The sequence below is a fragment of the Catharus ustulatus genome, chromosome 29 (genome assembly GCF_009819885.2).
Source record: "Catharus ustulatus isolate bCatUst1 chromosome 29, bCatUst1.pri.v2, whole genome shotgun sequence".
Classification (NCBI taxonomy): Eukaryota; Metazoa; Chordata; class Aves; order Passeriformes; family Turdidae; genus Catharus; species Catharus ustulatus.
This window is the reverse complement of record NC_046249.1, coordinates 4,334,552-4,347,018: the sequence shown is the minus strand read 5'-3', so window position 1 is coordinate 4,347,018 and position 12,467 is coordinate 4,334,552. Positions and strand designations below refer to the sequence as shown.

Genomic DNA, 12,467 nt, shown 5'->3' with positions numbered 1-12,467 from the left:
CAAACACCGGGATTGGGCTGTGCCAAACACCGGGATTGCTGTGTGCCAAACACCGGGATTGGGCTGTGTGTGTGTGCGCCAAACACCGGGATTGCTGTGTGCCAAACACCGGGATTGGGCTGTGCCACACACCGGGATTGGGCTGTGCCAAACACCGGGATTGCTGTGTGCCAAACACCGGGATTGCTGTGTGTCAAACACCGGGATTGGGCTGTGCCACACACCGGGATTGGGCTGTGTGTGCCAAACACCGGGATTGGGCTGTGTGTGTGTGCGCCAAACACCGGGATTGCTGTGTGCCAAACACCGGGATTGGGCTGTGCCAAACACCGGGATTGCTGTGTGCCAAACACCGGGATTGGGCTGTGCCAAACACCGGGATTGCTGTGTGCCAAACACCGGGATTGGGCTGTGTGTGTGTGCGCCAAACACCGGGATTGGGCTGTGCCACACACTGGGATTGGGCTGTGTACCAAACACCGGGATTGGGCTGTGTGCCAAACACCGGGATGGGGCTGTGCCACACACCGGGATTGGGCTGTGTGCCAAACACCGGGATTGCTGTGTGCCAAACACCGGGATTGGGCTGTGCCACACACCGGGATTGGGCTGTGCCACACACCGGGATTGGGCTGTGTGTGCCAAACACCGGGATTGAGCTGTGTGTGTGTGCGCCAAACACCGGGATTGGGCTGTGCCAAACACCGGGATTGGGCTGTGTGTGTGTGCGCCAAACACCGGGATTGGGCTGTGCCACACACCGGGATTGGGCTGTGCCACACACTGGGATTGGGCTGTGCTGAACACCGAGATTGGACTGTTCCCAACACTGGGATTCAGTTGTTCCCAACTCCAAGTTTCGGCTGCACCAAACACTGGGATTGGACTGTTCCCGACACTGGGATTCAGTTGTTCCCAACACTGGGACTGGGCTGCACCAAACACCGGGACTGGGCTGTTCCCGGGCCACGAACACTCCCCAAACTCCACCCCAGGCTGTGCTGGAGCATCGTGAAGCTCTGGAGCACCTGGGGTGCTGTGGTGGTGTGGGCTGACCCAGCAGAAGTTTTCAGGGAAGAGAGGAAAATAGTCAGAATCCTTCTGAAAACTGCTTTTTGCTCTTTTGTCCCTCAAATAATGTAAGGTTAAGGGCAAGATTCAATAGGATAAGAGGAAACAGCCTCAAGTTGCGCCAGGGGAGGTTTATGTCGGACATCAGGGAAAAATTTGTCATGGAAAAGGTTGTAAATCATTGGAACAGGCTGTGCAGGGCAATGGTGAAGTCACAATCCCTGGAAAAGTTGAAAAACCACGTGGATGTGCTGCTGGGGGACACGGTTTAGTGGTGACCACGGGTTGAAAGTTGGATTTGTTGGTCTTAGAGGTCCTTTCCAACCTTAATGATTCTGTGAAAAGGATTCTCAAGTAGAGCCCTGAGCAACCACAACCCTTTGACCAAATGAAAAAGGACATGATTCATGAAGAAGCTCTTGGGCCATTCTGGACAGGGCAAGATGTAAAATGTGCTCCAACCTGGAGCAGAAATCTCTGGGGAAAACCAAAGTGGGCTTTTAGATTTAGGGATATGGGGAATGAGAGGCCCCTGCACTCCAGGGAGGAGCAGTGTGGAGCTGGCAGAGCACAGCCCTGAACAAACCAGCCCTGTGCTGCTGTTTTCCAAGCAGCACAAACCGAGGGCACAAGGTAGGACCTGCTGAGAGCATCTCCAGCACAAGCACTGGGCAGTTCTGATGTCCAGATGTGGTGATGTCCACGCCCCCCATTACCAGAACCTGTGGTCTGGTGGCAGCTCCACCATCTCCTGCCCTCCCTGGGTCTTGCTTGTTTAAGCTGGAGTTCAACAGAGCATATTGATTTCTTTATTAATTTATTTTTAAGGGTTATGATCAGGTAGATCCATATAACTGTTCTCAGTTGCTCCTGGCTGATAAAGCTGCAGAAAAGCCAGGATTTTGTTTATCCTGTTAGGAAAACAGCTGTATCTGTGAAATGAATTATTGCTGCTATTTTCCTGGTGCAGACCAGGAGTTCCAAGTCATTGTTTTTCCCCTGTGAATTCTTCTCTGCCTCCTCTCACTGCCCAGAGACATTCCCCACTCACACAGGGAGGGGAGGGTTTGGTTCTCACCACTCAGCTGATGAGCAAACCTAAGGAATATGTAGTTAGGGAAGCTCCTGGCAGAAGGTCAGGCTGCAGCTGGAGCAGCAGCAGGGCCAGAGGACAGAGCAGTGCTGAGGAAATTGCAGCTGTAAAACAGCAGGACAGGAGAGCCAAGGCAGCCTCAGGAGCCCTGTGCTGTCCTCTGGCCCAGGCACCTCCAGTTCTTGCTGTGCTGGCTGTTTCTCCTCTCCTGCATCTGAGCCTTGCAGCTCCTCAGCATCCCCACCTCTCCCAGCTGTCTCACCTCCTCCTCTCTGCAGCCCCTCCAGGGTGGCTCCATTCTCACTCAGATGGAGAATTTATTTTGTAGAGCAAGGCAAAACAGCAGCCTGGAAGTTGATGAGATCTGGAAAATTCAGATTTCTGACTCTCATATTCAGCCTGCCCTGGTCCTCAGCCAGGACCTTCTGTCTTGGTGAGGGGGACACAATTCCCTGTGAGAGAGAGAGCTCCAGGGGCAGAGCCCAAAGGTTAACTCAAGTGACAGGAGCCACCAGATCTATTTTTGGCCATTCCCTGAGCCAACAAATCACCTCAGGCAAGCTGTTTCTTAATGTGCTCCCCATGTCCTTGTCCATCATACCGAGGTTGCATCACTCCCAAGGTAAATCCTGTGCTGTTTGCTGAACTCCTGCTGCTTTTGGGGCCAAAGGGGACCACACTGGTGCTGAGAGCAGAGATGAGCACAGGTGGTCCTCAGGCACCCCTGCCACAGGCAGGAGAGGGGCTGATACCTCAGAGTTATTATTGATTGGTGATAACACAGCACAGCCCTTTCTAAACAAACCAGGAGTTGTTGAGCTTGAAATAGCAAATGCACCAGAATGGCTGGGCCTCTGGTCAAACAGCTCCTCTGCTGGCTCTGTGTTTGCCAGGATTAACTCCTGTGAAGCCACAGGGCTCTCATCTCCTGAGCAGGGGGGCCCCAGCAGCTCCAGGAGAGTGAAGGAACCAGGAGCAGGACAGGCTGGGGGTGCCCAGTGGAGAGCATCTCTGCAGAGAAACACCTGGGAGGGAATTACAGCTGCAGGAGGAAAATGGGAATGGGGGCATTGGGAAGAGTGTGGCCAGCAGGGCAGGAGTGATGCTGCCCCTTGGTCCTATGGAGGCACATCTGGAGCAGTGTCCAGTGTCCAGTGTCCAGTTCTGGCTCCACAGTTCAAGAAAGACAAGGAGAGAATCCAGCAGAGGCCACAAAGATGATGAGGAGTCTGGAACATCTCTGATGAGGAGAGACTGTGGGAGCTGGGCCTGGTTAGTCCAGGGAAGAGAGGGCTGAAGGAGGAATTAATCCTATATAAATATACAAATATCTCCAAGGGGTGTCCAGAGGATGGTGCCACTGCTCAGTGGTGCCCAGGGACAGGAGTAATGGGCACTGAAACACCAGACAAACACCTCAATACGTGGAAGAACTCTGCGTTGAGGGTGGCTGAGCACTGGAACAGCTGCCCAGGGAGGGTGTGGAGTCTCCCTCTCTGGAGTCATCCCAAACCCACCTGGACACTTTTCTGTGTCACCTGCTCCAGGTGACCCTGCCTTGGCTGCACTGGGCCATTTCTTGTGACACAAGCTCAGGAGAGAGGAGGTGGCTCCAGGTTCAGCAGCCTCGAGCTCTGCTGATAACAGAGGCTCAACCTCAATGGGAGGACCAAGACCTCCACAAAATCCACTTGGTTCCTGTTGGTAAATCTCTGGTGAGAACACACACAAAGCCTTCAGCTCATGATCCTGGGTGAGTTACAGCAGTGTCTGGGCTGTCTGTGCTGGGATGTTACAGATTTTTACCTCTGTGACAAAAGTCACTTTTTCCCAAGTGTAGACACACTCCTGGGGGGGTTTAAAAGATGTGGAGATGTGGCACTTAGGAACGTGGTGTATTGGGGGGCTGCCAGTGTTAGATTACTGGCCTTGGTGATTTTAAGGGTCTTTTCCAACTTAAATAATTCCACAATGCCCTCACATTTCTGCCTCACCTTGACATTTCCAGGTATTTCCCATGGATATGGCAGGGGGACATGCCAGCAGGGACAGAGCTGTTCCTCACAAGAGAAGAGCATCAGGATAAGTGCAAAGGCCCAGGATAAATGCAGACTGGGGCTGTGAAATCCCAGATTTGTGTGTGTCAAACCACATCACTGAGGGCAGGAACTCTGGTGTGCAGGTCTGGTAGTGACACACAGGCTGGCTGCTGCTTCTTCACCTCAGCCCCAGCTTTCCTGTGCCCTGCAGAACATCACCCCAGTGAAATCTCCATCTGCAGGTTCTTTCCTTTCCTACCTCAAGCAAAGCATCATCTCTGCATGCAGCTGTGGACACAGACAGTGGATCTTCAGCTGAATCGTTCCCCGTACAGAACAAGCCCTGTCTGCCCATCTGAATTACCCAACACAGTTTACATAATTTTCACTTTTATCACGAGCCCTGGCACTGGATCTGGGAGCTATTCTGGGCTAGGACTCCTCTGATAACTCTCCCTAATTCCCACTCCAGAGTTGCTGGTGGCAGTGACTCAACCCAAGCTGTTGCACCACAGGACATTGACTTGGGAGATATCGGGCGTGGGGGCAATAAAACATTTCAGCAATTTCCACTTGAAACTGGACATGAAGAGAAGACTGATGTGATGAGGAAACAGGCTGGGAAACCACGTGGTCACAGGCAGGAAGGGACACAGAAAAGTCTTTTTATACCTGAGTCATTTCCAGACTTACACTGCTCACAGTGTCTTTACTGTCAAGGACTTGCAACATCTTCTCTGGTCATGTGGAAGGGGCTAGAGCAAATAGGTGGGGGAAATTCTGGAAAAACCCAAAAAAAACCCAGCCCAAAAGCAACCAAACACAACAAAAAGACACACACACACACTAAAATCCCCACCAAATTATGCTTTAGATTAATATCCACCTCTCAACTGTCATAAATCAGCAAAGCCAAGCACTGATGATCAGGACACAGCAGCTGATATCTGACCTTATCTGCCTCTGTCTCTGATTAAATTACTCTTCTGCAATTCTCATAAATAAAACAGGGCAAAAACTATTTACCCTGGCCTGTCATGGGCATAAACTCCTTTTTAATTTTTTTAAAAACTCATTAAAATCTGCAAACTCATGGATTTTGGAACAACACAGAGAGGGCAAAGGCTGTTTATGCAATATGCAAAGTGTAGTGTGTGGAATACATATTTATAAAGCCTGAAAAGCAGTGGAGAATTAGGCTTTCTTGGCTGTATAATTATTTAGTTTGATGTCAGATATCACCTCACTTCAGAGACCTATATCCTCTGAACATTAAACTTAAACCAAACTGCATCACTATCTATGCCCACAGGTAGTGCCAATTTTGGAAAAGAATTTGCTGGAAAGGCATTTGCTCTAAAATGAGATGGATACAGAAGTTGCATGTTTCCAGTAACTCTGAAAAAAATCCAATTGCACCTCCAGAACTTGGGTGAAAATGGAATTTTGTCTTTTCTCTGGAGGGCAGTGGGATGCTCCCCCATGCCCAGACCGAGGGACTTTGTGGCAGTGGTGTCATGTGGTTTTCTTTTTTGGTCCCTGATGGTATTTGCCAGGACCAGAGAGTGCTAACATGTAGCTATCTCTCAGAAAAGCTCACATTTAGCCAACAGAGAAAGACCGGAGACCTTACCTGACGGATTCCACAAGAATCTTTATTTCATGGGAAGGGTGGGCAAGCAGGGATCTCTCAGAACAAAGGCAGACAGCTATATTTATAGGAGGATTCAAACTACAACCAATAAAAGTTTATACAGAGAACAGCATCCAATCTAAGTGAGAAGTTCTAAAGGTGAACTGACCAATTACACAGACTAATTTCTAACCAATTATCTTCCACAGTGTTAGGAGTGTGACCAAATTCTTAAGGAATTTGGCTCAACCTTGGTATATAGGATACCTTATCTATTATAGCACGTTCCAGGGGCCAGGGGAAGATGGCTTTGGAGGAATTGTATCATCCACAGTGTCACAATGTTTGCCGGGCAGCAACGAGTGCCCTGGCTGCCTCCCCAGGGCAGCTGTGTTGTAACAGGAAAGGGATGAATGTGTAACCAGAGACAGGCACAGAAACGAGCTCTGTCCCTCGGTGCCACCAGCCAGGTGCCACTGCAGGGACAGCACAAGCTGGCAGCTTTCTGCTGATGGTGACTGAGCTGGAGTGAGCTGCAAGACCTCTGCACTGCAGTTCAGCCCAAAATGTTAATCATCCACAAGGCCACGCCACTTAATCATTTTCTCTGGTTTTTAAACATAAACTCACCCAAGTAAAACAGTTACAGAGCTTTAAGACACAGCCACAAGGATGTTGAGCTTCCCCATGGCAACAAACCAAACCTTTTTGCTCCATATTCAGATTCCAAGTTTCCAGCAGTGCCCAGGTGGCCAAGAAGACCTGGCTTGGGACCAGTGACTGTCCCCTGGGGTCACACCTGGGTCACACCTCAAATCCTGTTGTTTTGTGCCCTTCATGATTAGAAGGACATTGAGGGGCTGGAGCATGTCCAGGGAAGGGAACAGAGCTGGGGAAGGGCCTGGAGCCCCAGTGGGATGAGGAGCAGCAGAACAGGTTCTCTCCAGCTGTTCCAGAGACTCTTCTTCACTGCCATGCAGGTGCTGAAGGTGCCATCACTGCGTGTTTTGTGATTTTCTGTCCCCTTCACTTTGATCCTGTCCACCACTCCCTCAAGGCTCATATTTTAGCACCTGTGGTTATCTGGGAAATGAGAATAGCCTCATTCCAGCTCAGAAAACCTGTGCTTTGTGCAGTAATTCAATTTAAACCCTGCCCAGGGGCTGTTCAGGCACTGAGGGTTTCATTACACAGATGTTGTCTCCGTGCAGGGCTCTGTTGACAAAAGCTGAGAGGATTCAGTCATATCAATATGACTGCACTTGATTACCTCCAAGCTGTGGACACATCCTCCTTCTGTGGGCTCAGGAGGCTGCAGCTCCCTGCAGGGAGTGGCACACAAAAACCCACAGGCAATGGGATTTTTCCATGACTTTATCCAGTGTTTTTTGTGGAATTTCCAGGCAGCTACAGCCAAACCAAACAGATAAAACTGCAGATAAATGCTTGGCCCTTGTAAAAGGAAATTTCCAAAGTGGGGGAAAATAGAGCATTTGGGGCTCTAGCTGTGCTAAAAACTTGTTAGGGGGAAGATGTGAGGTTGAGAAGTGACCTTTCCAAATCCCATGTTGTGCAGGGAAGCCTTTGCCAGGGATTGTTGGGAGACAGGAAAAAGAGCAGGTGAAGGGCTGAACATCCACTCTTCCTTCCCCCACCTTCAGCACTCACCTGTTTGCTTCCAGGCTGGGCAAGGCTGAGGAAAAAAATGTTTTTTCACTGCCAGGACAGGACAGAGCATCCTGTAACAGCCTGGAATTCACTGCCCTGCTGGGGAGACGCGTGGGCAGAGCAGGACAGGGTACAGTGCCACTGGGAAATTCCAGAGTGGCCTTGGCACAGCCACACTCAACAGATTTCTCCTCTCAAGTGCAGCCAAAAGTTTTGGAGAATGTTGTTGTCTGAGCAGCAGCAGGGTCAGGAGTTTGTGGAGCAGAAAACACAGCCCTGGGGCTGTGAGCAGGAGCTCAGCCACAGCTGTGCCCAAGAGCTGTGGCAGCACCAGTCCCACCAAAATTTCCTTGGAAATAGCTGGAATGGAGATTAAATGGAGATTTAATTCCTAAGTGCACACCTTGAGTGACCCCCCTGCCTGCAAAATCAGGACTTATTTATGTGCACCACAAATCAAAATGATTGTGAATGAAATGATCCTGAAGTTTAATTTTATCACTGGTATGTTAAAGGGAAAATGCCCAATCGCAGATGGGATGATCCTCATAACCTGCATGGGATGGTGAATGAAATGATCCTGAAGTTCAGTTTTATCAGTGGTATATTAAAGGGAAAATGCACAATCACAGATGGGATGATCCTCATAACCTGCATGGGATGCTGCTGTTGATCCTGTGGGACAGGGGACACGGAGAGGCCCCAGTTCAGGCTCCAAATGTTTTGCACTGAGCTCACTCAGCAGTAAAACACAGCCTGGAGAGAATCCCAGACTCAATAGGGTTGGAAAACACCTCCAAGGATGGGGGAAGCTGGCACAGAAATCTCCCAGGTAGGGAAGTGCTGTTTGGTACCTGGGGATTCTCCCATTTAAAACAAACAAACTTTTTAAAAGCAAAAATCCCAAAGGCAATTTTATTGGTTGTCTCACTTTTAACCCTCTGGGAATTTTTTTCACGCAGGAAAAAATTTAAAGGAATAGTTTCACTTCAGGTTTCATTTCCAGCACCCAAAACAACAGTATTTTTCATGGATAAACACAATATTTCAGAGGATCCCGCTACCTTTACAAGGAATTTGCTTTCATCAGAACACAAATTTTCTGTCAAAACCTCCCTTTAGTGCAATCAAGTCAATCAATGAGATCCTTTGGGCGGGATTGGGTTGGAGCTGAATTCCAGTTTGCTTTGAGGAATGTGCCCTCCTGTGGGTAGCACAGACAGCTGCAGCGAGCTGCTCCTCTGGGAGAAAAGAGAAGGAAGAGAAAAATCCAACTTCTCATTCTTTACCAACAACTTTTTGAAATGAATCTCCTTCCCCCAGCCCCTCTGTGAGAGGAGCGAGATCTGGCTCATGAAACAAAGAAAAATTTAATGCCAGTGATGAGCTTGGCACAAGAGGTGGCAGGCAGGTCCCTGATTAAAAATGACAGAGCTGTGGTGATTCCCTGGGAGCTGCCTGACTCCAGGGCTTCCCAAAGGTGTTGTGCTGAGCATTACCAAACATTTCAAGCATTATCAAGTGTTCAAAACTCCGTGGCTGTGGCACTTGGGGACAGGGTGGATGGTGGCTTGGGCAGTGCTTGGGTTTGAATTTGGATTTCAGGATGTTGTTGTCACCTGTGCTTTGGGTTTCAGGCAGCAATTGGCACTTTGGGAGGAACAGAACACATCCAAATGTGTTTCACATTTATTTTCCAGAGGAATGGACATTGTTCAGTGGGGAATTGTGCCCTAAAATAAAGTGGTAACAGAGCTGCAATAGCACATTGCAGGTGATGTTAAAGGGGAGAGGATGAGGAATTTCATTCAGCTCCCAGTAACTTTGAGTGATAATTTAAAATCAGCATGGTGCACTTCAGTGTGGCTAAACCCAATGCACAGTGCTCAAGCAGGAATAAGTGACCACAGGATTAAAAAAAAAACCTGTTTATTGAGTGTTTTTTAGGAAAGGTCTGGGCTTTTCCACCGGGAAAACAGAGGATTGCTTCATTTGTAAAACAAGAGATTGAGGGATGGAATGAGAACAAGCTTCAAACACATCAAGAGTTTTTAAGGGAAATCTATTAATCTGGTCTCAGATTTCAGGAGTAAAGGTGGATGTTCATGTGTACTAGGTGATTTTATAAAAAACTATTCCACCTCTATTTTCTCTTTTACTGTATGTTTCACTCAACTAAAAGTTGTTCTTTTAAAATATCTACGGTTTAAACATCTACAACCCATTAAAAATCGAAATTATTTTTCTCGGGAGCTTCTCAAAAGCTCACTCAGTGTGTCCGTGGTGGTCAGACACACAACTCCATGAATTTTTCCAGTGCAATTTTCATGGTAATCTCCCAAAAGCAGGAAGAACAAATCCAAATTTGCAGATGGACCACACGCTAACCAGTGTCTCCAGTTTATATTGCCTCTCTCAGTCACTTCCTTTTCCAGAAACTCCTTTCCCGAAGCGTTAGGTAAGAAAAGTAATAATCCTGTGGTGTTTGGAGCAGGCTGTGTTGTTGGAGTCTCCATGGGTACAAATTCCACACACTTCCTTGGCTGAGGCTGGGACATACTTTTCAGAAAACGTTGCAGAAAAAAATACATCATAAAAGCTTTATTTATTTTTTTTTATTGCATGTCAGGAGGGTGATCCTGGAAGTTGTGAAATTCCTGATGGGGATTTTTCAGAACAAGTGGTGCTCATTCTGCTGAGTTTACCTGTAGGGGAAAACCCCATAAAAACACCACAAAGAAAGATATTTCGTAAAGCTTTATAAAAAATGCTGTTTTCCTTGGCAGCACCCGCATTCAAAAAAATATGACAGCGACCCAGGGCTTGTGCTGGGTTTCATTGACAAAATAAAACAGGTCAGGATGTGGGGAGTGAATCTCCATCCAACCTGAACTCGGGCATTGCCAGCGATCCAGGGGCAGCCACAGCTGCTCTGGGCACCCTGTGCAGGGCTCCCCACCCTGTCAGGAAACAATTCCTGTCCAATATCCCACCTGAATTTCACTTTTTCCGTAGGAAGCCATTCCCTGTGTCCTGTCTCTCCATCTCTTGTCCCCTCCAGCTCTCCTGGAGCCCCTTTAATCCCTGCAAAGGGCTCTGAGCTCTCCCTGGATCCTTCTCTTCCCCAGGTGCACACCCCCAGCCCGGCTCCATCCCCGTGCCTGTCTCTGATTTATCCAGCAGCTCCCGTCCGTAACCCCAGCGCCGGGCTGGCTCCGTTTGTCCGCAGGTGAAGATTTTATGATTTTATGTCACAGTGGGAGCAGCGTGAGCCGGCCCGGCCGCCATTCACCGACACCGCCCCGAACCCCACGGTCCCACCCGCGCCCTGCTGGCGGTGACGTCACGCCCCGTCGCCATGACGACGGCTTGATGTCATGCGGAGTGGGTTAAAAAAAACCAAACAAACAACTCCAGGGGCAACGGGACAAAACTCCAGCCCGCCACTTCGTAATGTTTAACATCCGGAAAATCAACTTCCTTTCTTTCTTTTTCTTTTTTTTTTATTTTTTTTTTTGGGGGGGTGATTTATTGCGATGAAATCATCGAGGCGCGCGGCGGGCCCCGCCCCTTCCCCCCCCACTTCCCCGCGCGCGCGTGCGTCACGCGCCCGCCCCGCCCCGCGCCGAGGCGCCAAACCGCGCGCCAAGCTCTGGCCACGCCCCCTCCACCACGCCATTGGTCCGCCCACCTCGCGTCCCGCCCTCTCGGATGATGGACAGGCGCTGCACCAATGGGCAGCGGAAACGCGCTGGGCACGCCCCTTTAGGGCGGGGTCAGGCGGTGACGCGCGGGGCCGGGGTAGCAACAGTTGCCTCGAGACCCGGCGCCCGGCGCCATAGTGACCGTAGCCCTGGAGACTGTTACTTGCCAACGGCGGCAACGCGCGGCCCCGGCGGCCGGAGCCCAGCGCAGCCCGCGGCACCCGGCGGGGACGGCAGGTGAGCGGGGCCGCCCCGTCACGGGCTGGATGTGGGACCGCGGCCGGGGGGGGTGCAGGGGATGAGCGCGGTCTCCGCGTTCTCCGCGGGACCGGCGCGGCTCGGGCCGGCGGCGCGGACCCCGCTTGTCCCGGCGCGGGATGCTCGGTCCCGCTGCGCGCCGGGGCGGGGGGCGCCGGTCGCGCCGCCCCCGGAAAGATGGGAGCGGGGCAGCGGCGGAGGCGGCACCGCCGAACCGCCCCGGGCTCCCCCTTCCCGGGCCGGTGGCGCTGCCCCGGGGCACCGCCCGCAGCGCGGCCCCGCCCGGGCACGGGAACCGGCACCGCCCGGCCGGCGGGGGCGGCGCGGGGCTTCCCGGAACTCCGCGCTCCCGGCTCCGCGGGCTGCGAGCCCCGAAGTGTCCGCTCGGGGTCGGGAGGGGGCACAGGGCTCTCGCTCCTCTGGCTTCGGGCTCGGCACCGCTCCGTAGTGCGCCCGTGCCCCTCTCCGTGCTCTTCCTGTCCCCGTGCTGTCCCTGTCCCTCTCTCTCTCTCTCCATGCTGTTCCCATCCTTCTCTCCATGCTGTCCCTGTCCTTCTCTCTCCATGCTATCCCCGTCCCCCTCTCTCTCTGCTGTCCCCCTCTCTCCACGCTGTCCCCGTCCCTCTCCCCATGCTGTCCCCGTCCCCCTCCCCGTGCTGTCTCCGACCCCCCGAGCGCTCCTCCTCCTCCTCTTTGGGGGTGGAGGGATGTGGTTTCAACTCCAGCTCATCCCTGGAGTTTGCCAGAGCTGGGAGATCCCGGCGCTCGCTTTCGTGTCGGTCTTAGAAACGAGGGGAAATCGCAGCGAGACCTATTTGCAAGCATCTGCCGTCTGTTCTTGACGTGGTTTCTCCTGTTTGTTTTGAATAAAGTGTGTTGTGAAACAAGATTCATCTCCTGTTAGAGTGGGATTTTGTGGACGTGCCTGTTTCAAGCGTGAGTTCCTGCTGCCTGATTAAATCTTTCCATTCTTTTTACTTAGATAGTGCTCCGAAGCCTTT

The 12,467-nt window shown here is 51.2% G+C and overlaps 1 protein-coding gene across 7 annotated transcripts in view; it reads left to right on the top strand.

Moving 5' to 3' along the window:
• The first annotated feature begins 11,403 nt into the window (after positions 1 to 11,403).
• LOC117008434 (DNA-binding protein RFX2-like) overlaps positions 11,404 to 12,467 on the top strand; it is a 71,457-nt gene continuing 70,393 nt past the window's right edge. For 6 of the 7 annotated variants that reach the window (XM_033082285.1, XM_033082286.1, XM_033082283.2 and 3 more), the window contains exon 1: positions 11,404 to 11,445. The gene's annotated coding sequence lies outside the window, so the exon portion shown is untranslated. The remainder of the gene's footprint in view (positions 11,446 to 12,467) is intronic. The other variant, XM_033082284.2, reaches the window with a different exon arrangement.